Source organism: Neovison vison, chromosome 11 (genome assembly GCF_020171115.1).
Source record: "Neovison vison isolate M4711 chromosome 11, ASM_NN_V1, whole genome shotgun sequence".
NCBI lineage: Eukaryota > Metazoa > Chordata > Mammalia > Carnivora > Mustelidae > Neogale > Neogale vison.
Genome location: NC_058101.1, coordinates 26,545,039 through 26,562,173, shown reverse-complemented (window position 1 = coordinate 26,562,173; position 17,135 = coordinate 26,545,039). Strand labels below are relative to the sequence as shown.

General features: G+C 45.9%; 1 long non-coding RNA gene and 1 other non-coding gene across 5 annotated transcripts; both read left to right on the top strand.

Annotated features, from left to right (window-relative positions):
• Positions 1-8,855: 8,855 nt before the first annotated feature.
• On the top strand, positions 8,856-16,754 carry LOC122889311. 4 transcript variants are annotated; one of them, XR_006380874.1, is made up of 6 exons: positions 8,856-8,881; positions 9,163-9,295; positions 10,277-10,325; positions 11,201-11,361; positions 16,010-16,184; positions 16,475-16,754. It is a non-coding gene; the product is annotated as an uncharacterized LOC122889311 (long non-coding RNA). The 4 variants fall into 4 exon arrangements; XR_006380875.1 differs by lacking the exon at positions 16,010-16,184; XR_006380872.1 differs by having other exon boundaries at positions 16,010-16,754.
• On the top strand, positions 9,761-9,882 carry LOC122890819. Its single transcript, XR_006381240.1, has one exon. It is a non-coding gene; the product is annotated as a small nucleolar RNA SNORA26 (small nucleolar RNA).
• Positions 16,755-17,135: the final 381 nt, after the last annotated feature.

The following is a 17,135-nucleotide window of genomic DNA, read 5'->3' as shown; positions in this document are numbered from 1 at the left end:
ACCGTGGCAGGAACTCAAACACTGGAAACCAGCTTCTGCCTCTCCCTGGGTTTCAGTACACAGCTGGTGCATCTTCTGGGGCAAGTTATCACCTGTCCCGGGTCTCAGTTTCTACATGTATAAAAAGGGATCATAACATCACATATTTCTCAGCTTTCATATGAGGCTTCAAGGAGGCAATATGTGTCAGAAACGTAGAACAGCACCTGGCCCACAGTCATAGGCATGCAGTGCAAGCTGGCCATTATTCTGATGAGTCAGCAAGAAGGCTCAGTGGTACGAACACGGAATTTCCTCCTTAGCTATGCTGTGCTGGGGATGTTACTGAAGGAGAACAGGGCGTACCTTTCCCCCAAGCATCCCAGCCTCAAGGCAGTTTTATAACGCAGCTACTGGAGCCCAGTTTAGGTTCCAGGCCCAGTAGGGGTTCTACGGTATGTTTGCATGGTTGCGTATTTTTGTTCGATGCATAAAAACAAGATGTTCTTGCATTCTTTTTCTTAAGAAGAAAACTCTGCACCAGACACAGATCACCCTCATGCAGGTGAAGACTCTTAACATGGGCATTACTATGATGGCATTTTGTACCTGAGGGAACCAAAGCTCGGAGAGGTTGAGGAGATCGCCCACGTATATGGACCTAGTAAGTGGCAGAACAAGGTCTGAACCCACGTGGTCTGACTTCAGAGGGTAGATTCTCCACTCTTGGTCTACACTATTCCCCTCTAAAGATGAATGAGGAAACCAAAGGAAATACACAGGAGATTGCTTAAGACTTTGAGAGTTTCAGGGGCACCTGGGTGCCTCAGTTGGTTAAGCATCCAACTCTTGGTTTCGGTTCAGGTCCTGATCTCAGGGTCATGAGATCGAGCCCCACGTTGGGTTCTGCGCTCGGTGTGGACTCTGCTTGAGGTTCTCTCTTTCCCTCTCCCTCTGCCCCTCCCCCTCCTAAAACGGATAAATAAATCTTAAAAAAAAATCGATTTGAGAATTTAAAAAAAAAAAAAAGGAAAAGAGGAAGAAGATGACGATGACAAAGATGATGATCATTTAAATCATCTGAGTTCAGGCCTCCCAAAGTTTGGCTGCACCTGCTATCAAGTCCTATTATATCTCTGGCGCCCCCACTACATGGCCACACCAGTGCTGACAGCAGGGAGATTGACAGGTGGGTATAGACTTATAGATAGAACTGTACATGTTAAAAAGATTGATTTAAGGGGCGCCTGGGTGGCTCAGTGGGTTAAGCCGCTGCCTTCGGCTCAGATCATGATCTCAGAGTCCTGGGATCGAGTCCCGCATCGGGCTCTCTGCTCAGCAGGGAGCCTGTTTCCCCCCTCTCTCTCTGCCTGCCTCTCTGCCTACTTGTGATTTCTCTCTGTCAAATAAATAAATAAAATCTTTAAAAAAAAAAAAAAGATTGATTTAAAACTCTGTCATTTGCTGGGGCACCTGGGTGGTTCAGTGGGTTAAGCCTCTGCCTTCGGTTCAGGTCATGATCTCGGGATCCTGGGATCAAACTCCATGCCCCGCTCCTTGCTCAGCAGGGAGTCTGCGTCTCCCTCTTCTTCTGCCCCTCCCCCTGCTTGTTCTCACTCTCTCTCAAATAAAGAAGTAAATATTTACTTATTTATTTATTTATTACTTACTTATTAAAAAAATTAAAAATAACTAAAACACCTTCATTTGCTGAGATGAGCCACCTTTGTTCTAAAACAAAGAGTATAAATGTTCTGATCTGTCTTTAGAACACATTACATCCTGGGGTGCCTGGGTGGCTCAGTGGGTTAAGCCACTGCCTTTGGCTCAGGTCATGGTCTCAGGGTCCTGGGATTGAGCCCCACATCGGGCTCTCTGCTCTGCAGGGAGCCTGCTTCCCCCCCCCCCTGCCTGTTGCTCTGCCTACTTATGATCTCTCTCTCTCTCTCTCTCTCTGTCAAATAAATAAATAAAATATTAAAAAAAAAAAAGAACACATTACATCCTACCCTGAAGAGGTAGCTCTCTCTCCAAAAACCGCCTTCTTCACCTTGCTGTTTAATCAAATTTCACACCACTCCCTGCTTTTGCAGATGAATTGCTGCACAGAATGTTTTGGCCCCAGGCTATGTTGCCCCCTCTGTTTGCGCAGGTGGCTCTTTGTGGCCCTACTCTATAAGGAGCCCATGGGTTTCCAGAGCTGAGCCCATTAAGTCTTTGCAGAAATTGTATTCCCCAGCTCAGCAGAACACATTTTGCCACGAATTTAAAAAAGCATCTCTATAGGTAACTGTCACGCTTGCTTCAGTGAAGGAAAAAAATCGCCACAACTTAGAAAAGAATGGAATGCAACAGCCAATATACAAAAACATCAGTTCTTAATAGAGCAAATCCTTGATGCTTAGGGCCAACTAAGATGCTATCCAAGGTGTCCGAATGTTTCTGCAGTTACCTCTGATGAGTCCAGGTGATCCTCTTAGTACACCTAAGCCCCCTTTCAGTCCGCAGCCCCTGTACCCAGATGGGGGATGGAGGGCAGACTGTCATCACTGTTACAGGATTATGTCTGTTGAGACACAGGGTAGACATGAGAGCACCAAAGGCATCACAAGGGAGATCCTGATGTTTTTCTTCTTCTGATTTCAGTGAGTGTTGGCTGGTGCCCAGGCTGTTCCTGGCCCTTAATTCAGTGAATGTCCCTAACTGTGGGAGGTATGAGCAAGGGACAACTGCTATCCAGTTGTCCCTTGACCAACACGGGTTTGAACCACCCAGGTCCGCTTATATGCGGATTTTTTTTTTATAAATATAGTACAGTACTGTGAATCTATTTTCTCCTCCTTACAATTTTCTTTTTTTTTTTTAAAGATTTTATTTATTTATTTGACAGACAGAGATCACAAGTAGGCAGAGAGAGAGAGGAGGAAGCAGGAAGCAGGCTCCCTGCTGAGCAGAGAGCCCAATGCGGGGCTCGATCCCAGGACCCTGGTATCATGATCTGAGCCAAAAGCAGAGGCTTTAACCCACTGAGCCACCCAGGTGCCCCTCTTCCTTACAATTTTCTTAATAGCATTTTTTTCTCCAGCTTAATTTAAAGAATACAGTATATTAAACACATAACATATAAAATGTGTGTTAATGGACTGTTAAGGTTATGGGTAAGGTTTCCAATCAATAAGAGGCTATTAGCAGTTACGTTTTGGGGGAGTCGAAAGTTATCTGTGGATTTTTTACTATGCTGGGTTCAGTGCCTCCAACCCCCACGTTGTTCAAAGGTCAACTCTACTTTGTTCTGATATCATGTTCATACAAGTGTTTACAGAAGGCTAAAGTAAGTTTCTTTTACTTTCTGTAATGAAAGTGATGATTATTTTATTTTCTGATTATGAATGGTACAGGCTCATTGTAAAGAATTTGAATAATTCTGAAATATTTAAAGGAAAATAATACACGAAGTCCCACCACTTTGAGAGAACCACCTTTAACAGTAACAATCTTTGCATGAGGATATACAGACTATAATATGTGTGCATATGGATATAGATACAGTATACAGATATTAGATACTTGGGATTACAAGATACGTGTGGCTTTATCATAGACATTTTCTCTCTCCTCCTCACCCCTCCCCACCACCCTCTGTCCTCCAGATAATCATACTAAGGATATGTTGTGCTTGTAGATGCTAAGTCTTGAGGAATAGATAGGAGTTAAGGAACAAAGGAGAGGTGATAGGCAGTCCAGACAAGGAAATCAGCACATGCAAAGACAAGGAAGCAAGAACTCTTAGTGCATTCTGGGTATTTACCCCAAAGATACAGATGTAGTGAAAAGAAGGGCCATCTGTACCCCAATGTTTATAGCAGCAATGGCCACGGTCGCCAAACTGTGGAAAGAACCAAAATGCCCTTCAATGGACGAATGGATAAGGAAGATGTGGTCCATATACACTATGGAGTATTATGCCTCCATCAGAAAGGATGAATACCCAACTTTTTTATCAACATGGACGGGACTGGAAGAGATTATGCTGAGTGAAATAAGTCAAGCAGAGAGAGTCAATTATCATATGGTCTCACTTATTTGTGGAGCATAACAAATAACATGGAGGACATAGGGAGATGGAGAGGAGAAGGGAGTTGAGGGAAATTGGAAGGGGAGGTGAACCATGAGAGACTATGGACTCTGAATAGCAACCTGAGGGTTTTGAAGGGGCGGGGAGTAGGAGGTTGGGGTACCAGGTGGTGGGTATTAGAGAGGGCACGGATTGTATGGAACACTGGGTGTGGTGCAAAAACAATGAATACTGTTACGCTGAAAATAAATAAAAAATTGGGGGCGCCTGGGTGGCTCAGTTGGTTAAGCCGCTGCCTTCGGCTCAGGTCATGATCCCAGGGTCCTGTGATCAAATCCCGCATTGGGCTCTCTGCTCCACAAAGAGCTTCTCTCTCTGCCTCTGCCTGCTTGTGTTCTCTCTCTCTCTCTGACAAATAAATAAGTAAATAAAATCTTTAAAAAAAAAAAAAAAACAGAAAGAAAATAATTAAAAAATTAAAAAAAAAAGAAAAGGGGAAAGACAGTCAATGAGGAAAGGGAGAAGCCCCTTTCAGGATGAAATACTCAATTAAAAGGAAAGCTATTTTTTTGTTTAAAAAAAAAAAAAAAGCTCTTAGTGCAGTGCTTCTTGAAGCACAAGTGAGGTTGGTTGAAATGCAGGTTATGAAAAAAAAAAAAAAGAAATGCAGGTTATGAATCAGCAGATCAGAGGTGGGGCCCAAGATTCATTATTTCTAATAAGCTTTCAGTGAGGTCCATGCTGTTGGCTCACACTTTGATCTAAATTGCTGTGCTAATGCAATATAGTATCTACCAGTCACCTGTGACTACTTAAATTTAAATTAAAGTTAAATAAAAACTAAAATTCAGTTCCTCATGTCAAATACTGACTAGCTAGCTACCTGTGGCCGCCATATTGGACAGCACCATTATAGAACATTTCCATTATCACAGAGAGTTGTATGGAACAGTGCTGGTCAGAGCATCCGGGGAGCTCCAAATAGTTCCATATGGCTGGAATAATAACAGGTGTGTGGGTCAGGGGGAGGCAGAAAGACAGGGAATTGGTCTTGGTCCTGGTGGCAGTGAGGGGCCATTTAGGGATTTCCAATGGAGATGACAGCAGTGTGGAGGTTGCACTAGGGCGGGAAGACTGGAGGCAGGGAGGCTGAGTGGAGGCTGCTGCCATGGGCCAGAAAGGAGATGATGTGAGCTAGAACTAAAGTAATAGGGAGTGGGTAGGAGAGGGAAGACTCATGGAATGGTCTATGGAAAGAACTGACTGACTAGAAGGACATGAGGAAGCAGGATGTTGGGAATGGGAAGAGGACGCAAAGAGAGGACATCATTTGGGCTCAGTTCTGGACAGCTGGGCTGAGGAACTATTATTCTTCAAGTTGACACAGAAGAGACGTGTGGGGTTGGAAGAAGAGAATGAACCGTGCTCGAGACAAGCTGATTTTGTGGTGTCTCTGGTCTTCCAGATGAAGATGTGAGCAGGATTTGTGGGTATTTGGTACTTAAAGCCAGGGAGAGACGTTCAGACTGAGGGAGTCCCTTTGAGCGGGAGGGGATCTGGAGTGGGAGAGGCCAGGCAGGCTGGGAGTCCTTCATGGGCATCCTGGCTCTGCCATAGTTGTGCAGTCTGGGACAGTCACTCAGACTTTCTTGGCTTCAGTTTATGATCTCTAAACTGATGCTAATGGTATTTTTATGTAAAAGACTGAATTCTATAACTGGTTCATAAGGGTTCCTTCAGTGTTAATAACAACAGTCTTGTTATCTGCTTTGCAGGATTGTCTTATGAATTAGAGCCGGCATGTGTTAAGTGACTGATATTCCGGAAATGGCTTCAATTATTGTCATTCCTGGGAAGTTGGTCAGCAAGAGTGAACAGAGTAAAAAGAGAAGAGAGCTGAGAAAGAACGTCCCCGGAACCCACACCTGAAAAGGGAGGACAAAAGAGGAAGAAGGAGGGACCACCGGTGTAGGAGGAAAAGCAGGGATGAGTGGAGACTCAGAAACCAGAGGGAAGGAGGAATCAAGGAGGGAGCGGTCAGTTATGTCCGATGCCAGGGAGAGGCTAGGAGGTCTCACTGCGAGGTCGCTGGTGGCCTTGGAGAGCAGTTTTAGGGGTTTGGGGAAGAAGAGAGTCAGACTATCCTGACCTAGGGGCTGAATAAGGCTGAGGCAATGGAGGCCTATGTCAGCGTGGTCTTTCTGAAGGTCTGTTAGGAAGGGGAGGAGAGTGTGGCATCTGGGGACTGGGGCATATTTGATGGAGGGAACGTTTATTCAGGTTGAAAGTGACAGAGTGTGTATATATGGAGAAACTAAGAGCCAGAGAGAAGTGAGAAACAAGACAGGGAGGGGAAAATACCCCCAAATAACAGGTAGCTTGTGAGGTGGAGGGAAGCTGGAAGGAATGGAGGCTGGAGCCCAGAGGCTGGGATTTATTTAATGGTGTTGAAGGTAGAGGTACCGGTTTACAGAGGTGGGAGTTCTGGGAGGCATGAAGGCTTCCAGAAGGTTCCACCCATCAGGTTTCCTGTGCTTTTCCACCTGGCTCCCTGGTCCTCTAGGTCGAGCTAAATTCTCTCAGGCTGGACAGATTTCTCTCAAATAATCAGGTCAAATAATCATAAAGAAATGATTCCATTTTCTTTAACCTGAATTAGAAGCATTTTTCACAACAAACATAGATGACCCTGAATTTAACTCCAAAATCAGTTATACAATGAGTTAATTTCAGTCCATCATGTCTGTATTAATTTGAATTGGTTTTTTTTAATAGTTGAGAAGACATTTTTCCTCTACCCCAAACAAATGGTTTTTACCATTTCAAATGAACTACAGTTGTATTTTGCTCAGTCAGAGGTGTGAAGTCCTCACTGAGGCGGATTTCTCCCGAGTTCAAGTGAAACCTTAACTATCATTCTTCCATGGCCTCATCCAGTGTTTATCACCTGGCTCAGGAGGAAGACATTCTGCACAACCACTTCCACGCCCGCGGGGTCACTGCTGAATTCCTACGTTCATCTCTTTGCAGACAAGTCTTCCCAGGCAGTTAACTTGTCCACACTCATTGCCATAACTGAAGGAAAGGTAATACCTTTCTGCGACCCAGAGGGACTGTAACTAGAACAGATGCAAAACTGGAGACATGATTAGAAGACTCTGAGATAAGTTAAAGGGACAGCAACGTGGTATGCCCTCTGCCACTAACTCATTTTACATTCATCTTACGAATATCCACAAAATAGGGAGTGGCTGGCTGCCGGGACTTATTAATAAAATTTATTCTAGGGTCCTGGGATCAAGCCTTGCATCGGACTCCCTGCTCAGGGGGAAGCCTGCTTCTCCCTCTTCCACTCTCCCTGCTTGTGTTCCCTCTTGCTGTCAATCTCTATGTGTCAAATAAATAAATAAAATCTTAAAATTTTTTAAAAGATTTTATTTATTTATTTGAGAGAGAATGAGTGAGAGAGAGCATGAGAGAGGAGAAGGTCAGTGGGAGAAGCAGACTCCCCAAGGAGCTGGGAGCCCGATGCGGGACTCGATCCTGGAAGTCCGGGATCATGATCTGAGCCGAAGGCAGTTGCCCGACCAACTGAGCCACCCAGGCGCCCAATAAATAAAATCTTTAAAAAAAAAAAATTTATTCCATTTCTTCTCCTCAGCAAAGGCATCTTAATGACTCCCAAACCACACCCTACCTCAGATCCTATCATTTTCCCTCTGAAAAACTGCCTGAAAAGCTTTTCATTGTTCTTTGCATAAAAGTCACACTCTACCAGGGCCTCCAGCATTGTCTGGCCCCCATGCACTCTCATCTCAGGCCACTCTGCTCCTACATTCTTAAATCCCATTTATACTTTTGGGTCCTAAAAAGGTCAAGTGCTTTCCCGCTCTTTGGGCCTCCTGACCCCCAGCCACACAGAGAAGGCCTTTCCTGATCAGAGAGTCAAATGGAAATGCTGTTGGTTTCCCATCCGGCTCCACACACCTGGGGAGAGGCAGTGTGGTAGTGTTTTGAGGGGCTCTACTTTTTAATAAGACTTTTGGGGTTGAAATCCCAGATCCACCACTTGCTAGCTACTCTGTCACCTCGGAAAGCTACTCTGCGTGTGTTTCCCCATTTAAAACGTGGGCCTGAGAAAAGATACTTTTAAGGCTAAATCTGTTAACAGATGGCAAATTCTTAGGGCTGTAATCGGAGTTCTCTTATTTTCGCATATACTCCGATTTTATTCCACTTGTTTGTCAAGTTTGAGACTGTCACCTAGGGAATGTTTATGGTGCTCCCCAAGCCCCTGCCATTACTGAGCTCGGCTGATGAATGCACAATGGTCCTCTCGGATTTAGGAGGGGCCCTGGGTGAACGTGGTCAGAGAGACTCGGTCTGGCTTTTCTTGGAGCTTACGGTTCAGCAGGACGGACTCGGAACACACGCCGAGCTGATCTAGTTCTGGGAAAGGGACTCTCTGGTCCTGGCCCAGCCCTAGAGTGACCGTGAACCCGGCTCCCTCCCCCAGGAAGGACCCCGAGGAAGGCACCCCGCCCTAGAGAACCAAAACCACGAGGGCCAAGGGGAGGCGCAAGGACTCCGGATTCCGAGAAGGATGCTCCGCGCGCAGGCCTAGCTCGTCCTCCAGCCGCGGAAGATCCCGAAGGACCTGGGCGGGCCGAGGACCGCGGGGCGCCAATAGCCGGGCCCGCCCCGCCCCGCCCCCGGCCGGAGGCTTCCCGGGATAGGCTGCCCGCCGCTCCGCCTCCTGCTCGCCGCGCGCTAGTCCTGGAGCCCGCGAGACCGTGCGGGTCTCTGCGCCGCCCGCGTCCCGCGAAGGTGAGTCGTGACTGCGCGCGGGTGCGGCGGGGAGGGCGCCCGGCCTGCGGGCCCGGCTGGGGCTGCGCTCGCCCCGCGTCCCCTCGAGCTTTGCCCGCCCCGAGCTCCGCTGCTCCCGGCGGCCAGAACGGAGGGGTAGAGCAGTCTCCTCCGAGGCCCGGGGGACGGGCGGCCCAGTCCGTCCCGGGGCCGCGCGAGGCACAGGCCCCGCGCGGAGCCGCCCTCGGGCTTCCCCACGCCCGGGGCCTCCGCCCTAACAACCTCGCGCTTTGCTCCGCCAGGGCGCCGCCGCGGCCACCTCGTAGCGGGTTCGGGGCCGGCCCGCCTGCGCCTGCGGGAGCCTGGCCCGACCCGGGGACCGGAGAGTTTGTCACCGACGTGTGCGGGGCTGCGTGGGCTGAGCTCTAAGCGCAGGTAGGTCCGCGTCCTGGAGAGAAATGCCAGGACCCAGGCCCGGAGCACGTGGCCGGTGGCGACCGGGGCACCCATGTGTTCGGTTCAGTGGACCCCAGATTGTCTGGCCCTTCGGATTGGGGGAATGCGCGTTCCCGGGCTCCCCCCGCACAGCAGCTTCTTCCGGTGGGTTTTCGGACTCTACAAGAAAGCGCTGAAGGCGCCTGGGTGGCTCAGTGGGTTAAGCCTCTGCCTTCAGCCCGGGTCATGATCCTCAGGGCCCTGGGATCGAGTCCCACGTCGGGTTCTCTGCTCAGCAGAGAGCCTGCTTCACCCCCTCTCTCTGCCTAACTTGTGATCTCTCTCTGACTGTCAAATAAATAAATAAAATCTTAAAAAAAAAAAAATCGCTGAGATCCAGGGGATAGAGGAGAGGAATACAGGGATCCTAGAGAACCGTGTAGAAAACCCAACCGGCCCTTTCCTGTGCCCTTTTAAGGCTGACGCAGTGCCTTAAGAGGCTAACACAGAAGGGTAAAGTAAGTCTCCATAAAACCCAGGGAAGAGATGGTAAACCTCCTCTTTGGATCCTGTCTGGAGTCACAGCTGAACCAGAGAGAAATTTTCTTTGGTTCAAGCACCTTGGTGATTTTAAGATTTTATTAATCTTCGAGCACGTGCACGCCGCCATGGAGAGCACAGGTCAGCAGCATGGTGGGGGCAGGGCAGAGGAAGAATCCTTGCTGAGCAGGGAGCCCAACTCGGCGTTCCATCCCAGGCCCCGGGGATCATGACCTGAGCCCGAGGCAGGTGCTTAACCTACCGAGATACCCAAGAGCTCCTACATGATATTTTTATTCAGTTCCTAGCACAGTGATGAATTTAAACCTAACCATAGTTTGAGAATACCTCCAGAGATGCTTCTCTTTGAAGGTGGGGAAAAAAGTCTACACAAGGTGTTTTCTGTTTGAAAGGTCATTTGGAATTTTTTCTTCTTTATAGGTTGAAAACTACAGGCACAAGCGGAGGAAGCTGGGATATTCCAGTGCTGGTATTTTTATTGACTTATACCAATTCTGCAGTTTACGATACACACACGCCTCTAATGAGGTCAAATATTGCTCCTCACTTGGAGCAGCCATGCGTCCAGCATGGCCTTCGCAGCTATTAGCAACAGGACAGTGCTGGTAGTGATCGGGCAGCAGAGCAGGTGTTTTTTTATTTACATCTTGTCCTTTAGTTCTGACAACTGTGTGAGGTCGGAACTGTTCTCTCATTTTACAGATGAAGCAACAGACAGGTTAGGTACTGACTCAAGATCCCACCACGTGTGTATCCCTGAACAAGGGTCCTAATAGAACTTTCTCACCACGTGACCTCCTGGAAAGTCACTTCTCTCTTGGCATTTAACGTTCTAGTGGTACTATTACTAGTAATACTGAAATAGCTGAGGCCGGTTTGGTCAGGGGAGACCACAGTTAGAGCTGTTAAGAATATAAGGTCTTCTTAGTATTTAATTACATCAAACCTATGGAAGTTACCCAGAATTTGGCAGAAAGGGGGCATCTGTCTGCATGTTAGGTGTTTTTGGTGAATGAGCATAAGGAGCTGCGTGGGGATTTAAAGGATACAGTGGTGCTAGATTGTTAGAATCTGAAAATCTTGAAGGTGACGGGGAAGTTTTCCTGTGGGAACAAATGAGATAGTGTAGCAAGATGAATAGAGCCTAGTATGTGTTAGTTGTTTGCCATGGCCCCTGAATGACGGCAAATACCTCATTTTCCAGAAGTTTTCAATAAAGGTATTTAATATTCACCTTGGAGTCCCTCTTAATGCTTATTTCATAACATTGTGCCAGCCTTTTCTTCTAAACTTCATTTACACTTGCATATGACACTAAAATCCAGCCTTGGGGTTATTTTTCAGGTCATCTATTGAACAACTGCACGAGAAGGTCTTAATTGCTAGAGGGGAGCAAAGTAGGGAAGGGAGAGAGGAACTGCATGTATGTGCGCTCTGAGTAAAGGACGTGAGCTCAGGCCTGGCCAAGGAGGACGGGGACCGGGATCTGGAGATGCTGTGGTTCTGTATGTATTTGGGTGAAGAATGTTTGGGGCAGAGTGAAAACAAAAGGCCCCAAGAGAGGTGTGTAAAGGTTTTGGGGGGAAGCAAAGTGAAATTGCAGAGAAATGACCGCTTGTATGCAGGCTAAGATGGTATTTCATAACCTTCTGGCCTCCTGGGTTTCTGAATGCTGTAATGTTTACCAAGAAATGTTCCCTAGCACCCATACTGTTTCCTGTTCTTAACCAGCTTCTCTGTGGTCACTATCATTTCTCCCCTCACCCCACACCCCCCATTAGTGCTCTTGTTCTAGAAATCTCTAGCATCCTATAACAGCCTTGTCATACTTAAAAATCTAGTCAGTGGTTACCTGACTGCCCTGCCCCTACTTTACTGAAGTCCATCTTGGTTTCTTTCTATTTTTTTTTCAATATTTTATTTATTTAACAGAGAGAGTCGGGGAAGCAGGTTCCCCACTGAGCAGAGAGCCCATTGTGGGGCTTGATCCCAGGACCCTAAGATGACCTGAGCAGAAGGAAGAGGCTTAACCCACTGAGCCACCCAGGTGCCCCTCCCATGATTTCTGTCATGTTCCCAGGGGCTAATCAAGCTCCTGCCATAATGATTCTGGTATATTTGAGCCCTAAGCCCATCATGAGTATACTACAAGGAGCGGTATCATTTTATAATTAAGACTAATATCAATGATATTGGTTGAATTATATATGGCACTCAAGTGAGTGGCTTACAGCCAGTAAGAACACTGGAAGGGGCACAATACTAAAGGTAGGTTCAGTCTCTTGCTAATCCTCATAGTTTAAAGTTGAGTCTATACATAGTAACTACTTGGTGAGTAATAAGCGCTCAGTGAATGTCCTTTATTGGTAGAACTATAGGATCATTTCTATAATGTATGGTCCTTGTAATAAAATGACAGTGCTGGTGTTTAGTATTTCTATACCAAAATGCTGGCTTTGATTTCCATACAGTAACTAGAGCATGTATCATGGGCCTAGTACTGCTGTAGGTTTTGTGACCACATCAGTGAATAAAACAGACAAAAGTCCATGACTACTGGTGGAACTGATCTGCTGATGGAGTCCTCCCTTGTAAAGACCCGTGAGGCTTCCTTGCTCAGTGTAGGAACTAGTCAGCAAGGTGGAGGATGGCGGTGGAGGGGTGCTGGGGTGCCCGGTGGTTGGGAGAACAAAAGGCCTGTATGAGGTGACTTCAAGTGCTAAGTGGGAAAATGGAAAGAAGAATGGAGAGTCCTAAAGCTTCCATTGGGGCTGCAGCCCCAAGTTCTGGTAAAACATGACTTCAACAGTGGTTCAGGGATAAGGGGCCAAGGGAACCACTGTTTTCTAGCCACTGTCTCACGGTGTGAATAGCAAACACACTTGCCAAGAATAACCACTGGTGTCACCAACCACTGCCACTGCCCCTAGAAGAGTCACCTGGGCCCGGTGAACAGGTGGAGACCCTGGGTTGGCCATTGGTCCTGCCCACCCCCGCCCCCTTCCTCTCCCACTACCAAACCTCAACCAGTACAGCCCAGTTTGCACTTTGGTTTTCCAGTTTTTTGTTGCCCTTTTTTTTTTTTTTTTTTAAAGAAATTCTGTATTTGTCAGAGAGCTAGCACAAGCAGGGGGAGTGGCAGGCAGAGGGAGAAGCAGACTCCCCCACTGAGAAAGGAGCCCTATGTGGGACTGGATCCCAGGATGCTGGGATCATGACCTGAGCAGAAGGCAACCACTTAACCAACTGAGCCACCCGAGGGCCCCCCAGTAGAAAGGGTTTTGGTGCTAAAAAGTTTTAAGTCCATTAGACTAAACAATAGCAGGTGGAAGATGGAAGCAGTCTTAAGCCAGATACGGGAGAAAAAGAAAAAAAGGACACTACATTTTTTTTTTTCCCTAAGGGGCCTCAGAGTTCAGAATTTAGAACTATAGATATTTGAACTGTGCTGCCCAATATGCCCAAGTCACACGTCACATGGGGCTATTTAAGTTTAAGACAAAACTGAATAGGGGCGCCTGGGTGGCTCAGTGGGTAAAGCCTCTGCCTTTGGCTCAGGTCATGATCTCAGGGTCCTGGGATCTAGCCCTACACGGGGCTCTCTGCTCAGCAGGGAGCCTGCTTCCTCCTCTCTCTCTGCCTACTTGTGATTTCTCTGTGTCAAATAAAGTATTTAAAAACTGAGTAAAATGAAAAAACTCAGCTCCTTGGTTGCATTAGCCATGCTTCAAATGCTCAGTGGTCTTCTCTATGGCTAGAAGCTACTGTACCAGATAACAGATATAGGACATCTCCATTACTAAAGAGAGTTTCTGGGGCGCCTGGGTGGCTCAGTTGGTTAAGCGACTGCCTCCATCCCAGCCCCACGGGGAGCCTGCTTTTCCCGCTGACCTTCTCACTCATGCTCTCTCTCACTGTGTCTCAAATAAATAAATAAAATATATTTTTTTTAAAAAAATAGTTTCATTGGCAATACTGTTGCCGAGGTTTTGCAGAAGAGAAAAACCTATGGCATAGTAGACCCGAATAATGACTTCCAAATATAATCGGGTCCTAATTTCAAACCTGTGTTAGCTTATTTGGAAAAGGGTCTTCCCAGGTGTGATTAGGTCAAGGTTCCTGAGATGGGAAGATTATCCTGGATAATCTCTGAGCCGGAAATCTATTCACAGTGCCTTTATTTAATTAATCTATTCAGCAGACCCAGGGTGAAGCCCAACTGCAGGGCTGGAACTCAAAACAGACCTAAGCTGAGATTGAGAGTCAGATGCTTCACCCGGGCACCCCACAAGTGCCTTTATGAGAAGGAGGCAGAAGGAGACTCTGTGCTCAAGGGAGGAGGCCATGAGAAGACACGCAGAAAGATCTGATTTTGGCCTTGAAGATTATGGAACGATACAGCTTCAGGCCAGGGGAAGGAGGCGGCCACCAGAAGTTCTGGAAGACTCCAGAAATACACTCTCCCCACCCCCACCCCCGGCCCCACCTTGAGAGTGCGCATTTAATTTGACCCCGGGAATCTGATTTCTGGCCTCCAAAATTGTGAGAGACCAAATTTCTGTTGTTTTAAGCCACCACGTTTGTACTAATTTGTTACAGAGCCTAGCAGCCTCTGGTAACTAATACAGATGGAAAAAGCTTAAGATCACAAATACAGCCGGAGCTGGAACCCCACCACGCTGCCTCCTACAGGATTTTTTTTTAGTGCCTTATGGGTGTTCGAGCGGGGTGGGGGTGGGTGGGGGGGTGTAGATCTTATCTAGTCATTAATCAATTAAAAAAAATTTCAGAGGTGTGGCAATGAAGTTAAACTTCATTTAGATTTAAATCACGAGACGCGAGCATGTGGCTAAAATAACAAGGATTAGCAAATACCCTGTAAAACAACACAGATGATTAAAACTAATATAAAAAAATCATTTAGGGTTTATTAGGATGTCAATTTGGTTTACTTATGTATACTTCCAGTAAATTTCATTTACACAGTACAAAGTACCTCCAAAGATCAAGTTGTAAAAATTTAGTAATGAAAACAAATTAATACAATATGAAAACCATTATTCTAATTGTAACTTTTGCCTTATGGGCCATACAGCTTTGGCCAGCAGGATCCCAGAGGTAATACAGATCATTAAAAATGAGACATTTTTTCCATAACAACCTCAATTAGTTTTGGCTTATGTTCCACAAAACGCAGACTTGGATTTTTGGGGGTCTTTTTAAAACAACAAAAAACCTGAATAGTATAACTAATAAAACTAGTCTTTTCAGAGGCACCAGCACAGGGCTCTGACTTCAGTCCTACACAGTAATTTCCGGTGTGTATAAGTTGAAACATACTAATACTGATGACAGTATCCTACCACAGACTGGGAAGGAAACGGGCACAAACAGGTTTCTGAATGAGAAGTTCATCCTCATTGAACTCAAAATCTCTTCTTATGGGAAGGAAGAGCACATGATCAACTAGCTCCTTAAAATGCCAATGTTCATAGACAACAATATCTGAAATTGTTTTCTAGGTTTACCAAAATGTATATGAAATCATGTTTCACCTATTACTTCTGTATCTCTAGTATGAGCAATGCTTTTTTTGTTAGTGTTTCAGCAAAACTACCAATTGACTTGACCATAATGTACTTTAAACTATTGGTGGCCAAGGTTGTGCCTTCCCTTCGATGAATGCTTATTAGAGCTCATGCTTAGGATAGGACCACCACACTCAGTAAGTAGTACACCTGGAAAATGTGAAGGTCAAAACTCAGCTCCTTGTTACTGATGAAATGACTGTGTCTGTTGTTAATGTGTTGCTAATGGCAGTGATGCTTTCCAAAACTCAAAGCATCGCATCTCATTCTCCTAGTGAAGGAAGTTAGCAACAAAATGGAGCTCTATTTGTCTACCTTTTGTACCAAATTCCAGACCCAAAGAATTTATATATAAAAATCTACTTAAAATTGAGATTTAGGAGGTGGCTGGCTGGATCATCAGCTAAGGGCTCCTCCTGCTCAGGGCATGATCTTGGGATCAATCTGGACAGCTGGCTCCCTGCTCAGTGAGGGGGTGGGGAGGGTGGGCTACTTCTCCCTCTTTCTTCTCTCCCCTACTTATGTGCTGTCTCACATAATTCTGTTTTTTTTTTCTTGATGACAGATTTGAATACCTGTTTCCATGTCTGAGCTCAATTTCCCACTACAAAAAGTCTCATTATTACAAGTCTGAATCTCTCTGCCTAAAGATGGCCATTCGTATCTTTCTGGAAATATCTCCATACAGAGTAACAATGATCTCTAGCGTCCTGTTGAAAGTTTAACTGCTCAGCGTGTAGGTAACGTACTGATTATTCAAATGAGCTCACCCTGAAGAAACAAGGTAGAAATTTTAAGTCCCGTGGTGAGTTTGCTAGGTTCCTAATAAACCTTGAGTCCCACGTCTCTGCTTTGTCACACTCAACTGTATATACTATTGAAGCCAAGGGAACATGAAGAAGCTCAGCTCATTTTAGATTCAGACAGAAGTTTTGCCAAGACCAGTGAAACTAAACTGTAGGATTGTGCCCTGAATATACGCCCAAGTGGCAGGTTCACGTGCAGCTCTGGTTTTGTTTGGCCTCTGCAGGATCATCGAACACAATGGAATGAGATACAGTCCTCCTAGCAACTTTCCTCACGTGCAAGTTCTCTTTCAGCAAGAGTCTGTTTCTTTGTCTAAATTTCACGTTTCGGCCATTTTTCTTACAGTTAATTGACATAAACCAAATTTCTGACCCTCTCATTGTTTTCATGTGTTCTGTGGGCAATGGGACAGCCCTTCCCACACCATCATGGATATCATCTCTGCCTTCTTTAAACTTTTTGTGCCAGTCAAAAACTCCCGCTCTTAATATTACTTCTTCACCATAAACTACTGTTAACATCTCAAGTGTCTCACTTGCAGACTTATTTAACTTTACACAAAGCTTAATAGGAACTCATTGCTCTAAATAATGGTCACTCATTTTTATGGTGGAAAAAAAGAATAATTCTACTCACATCTACTCAAAGTTAGCTGGCAACCCTGAAAGCATGGTTATGGGCAGCTAAACGTGTTCTATCTGGGCAACAATCACTCCTCTGATTTCACAAGAAATGAATTTCATTTCACAGTGAAAAATTAGTCCAAATTAAAACACAAGTGTGCAAATGATCTTTGGAGGAGTTGCTGAAGATCTCAGCATCACACCATCTCTGCTTCAATGCCTTCTATTTCCCATCTACAGAAGGGGAGAAAATAAATTGGC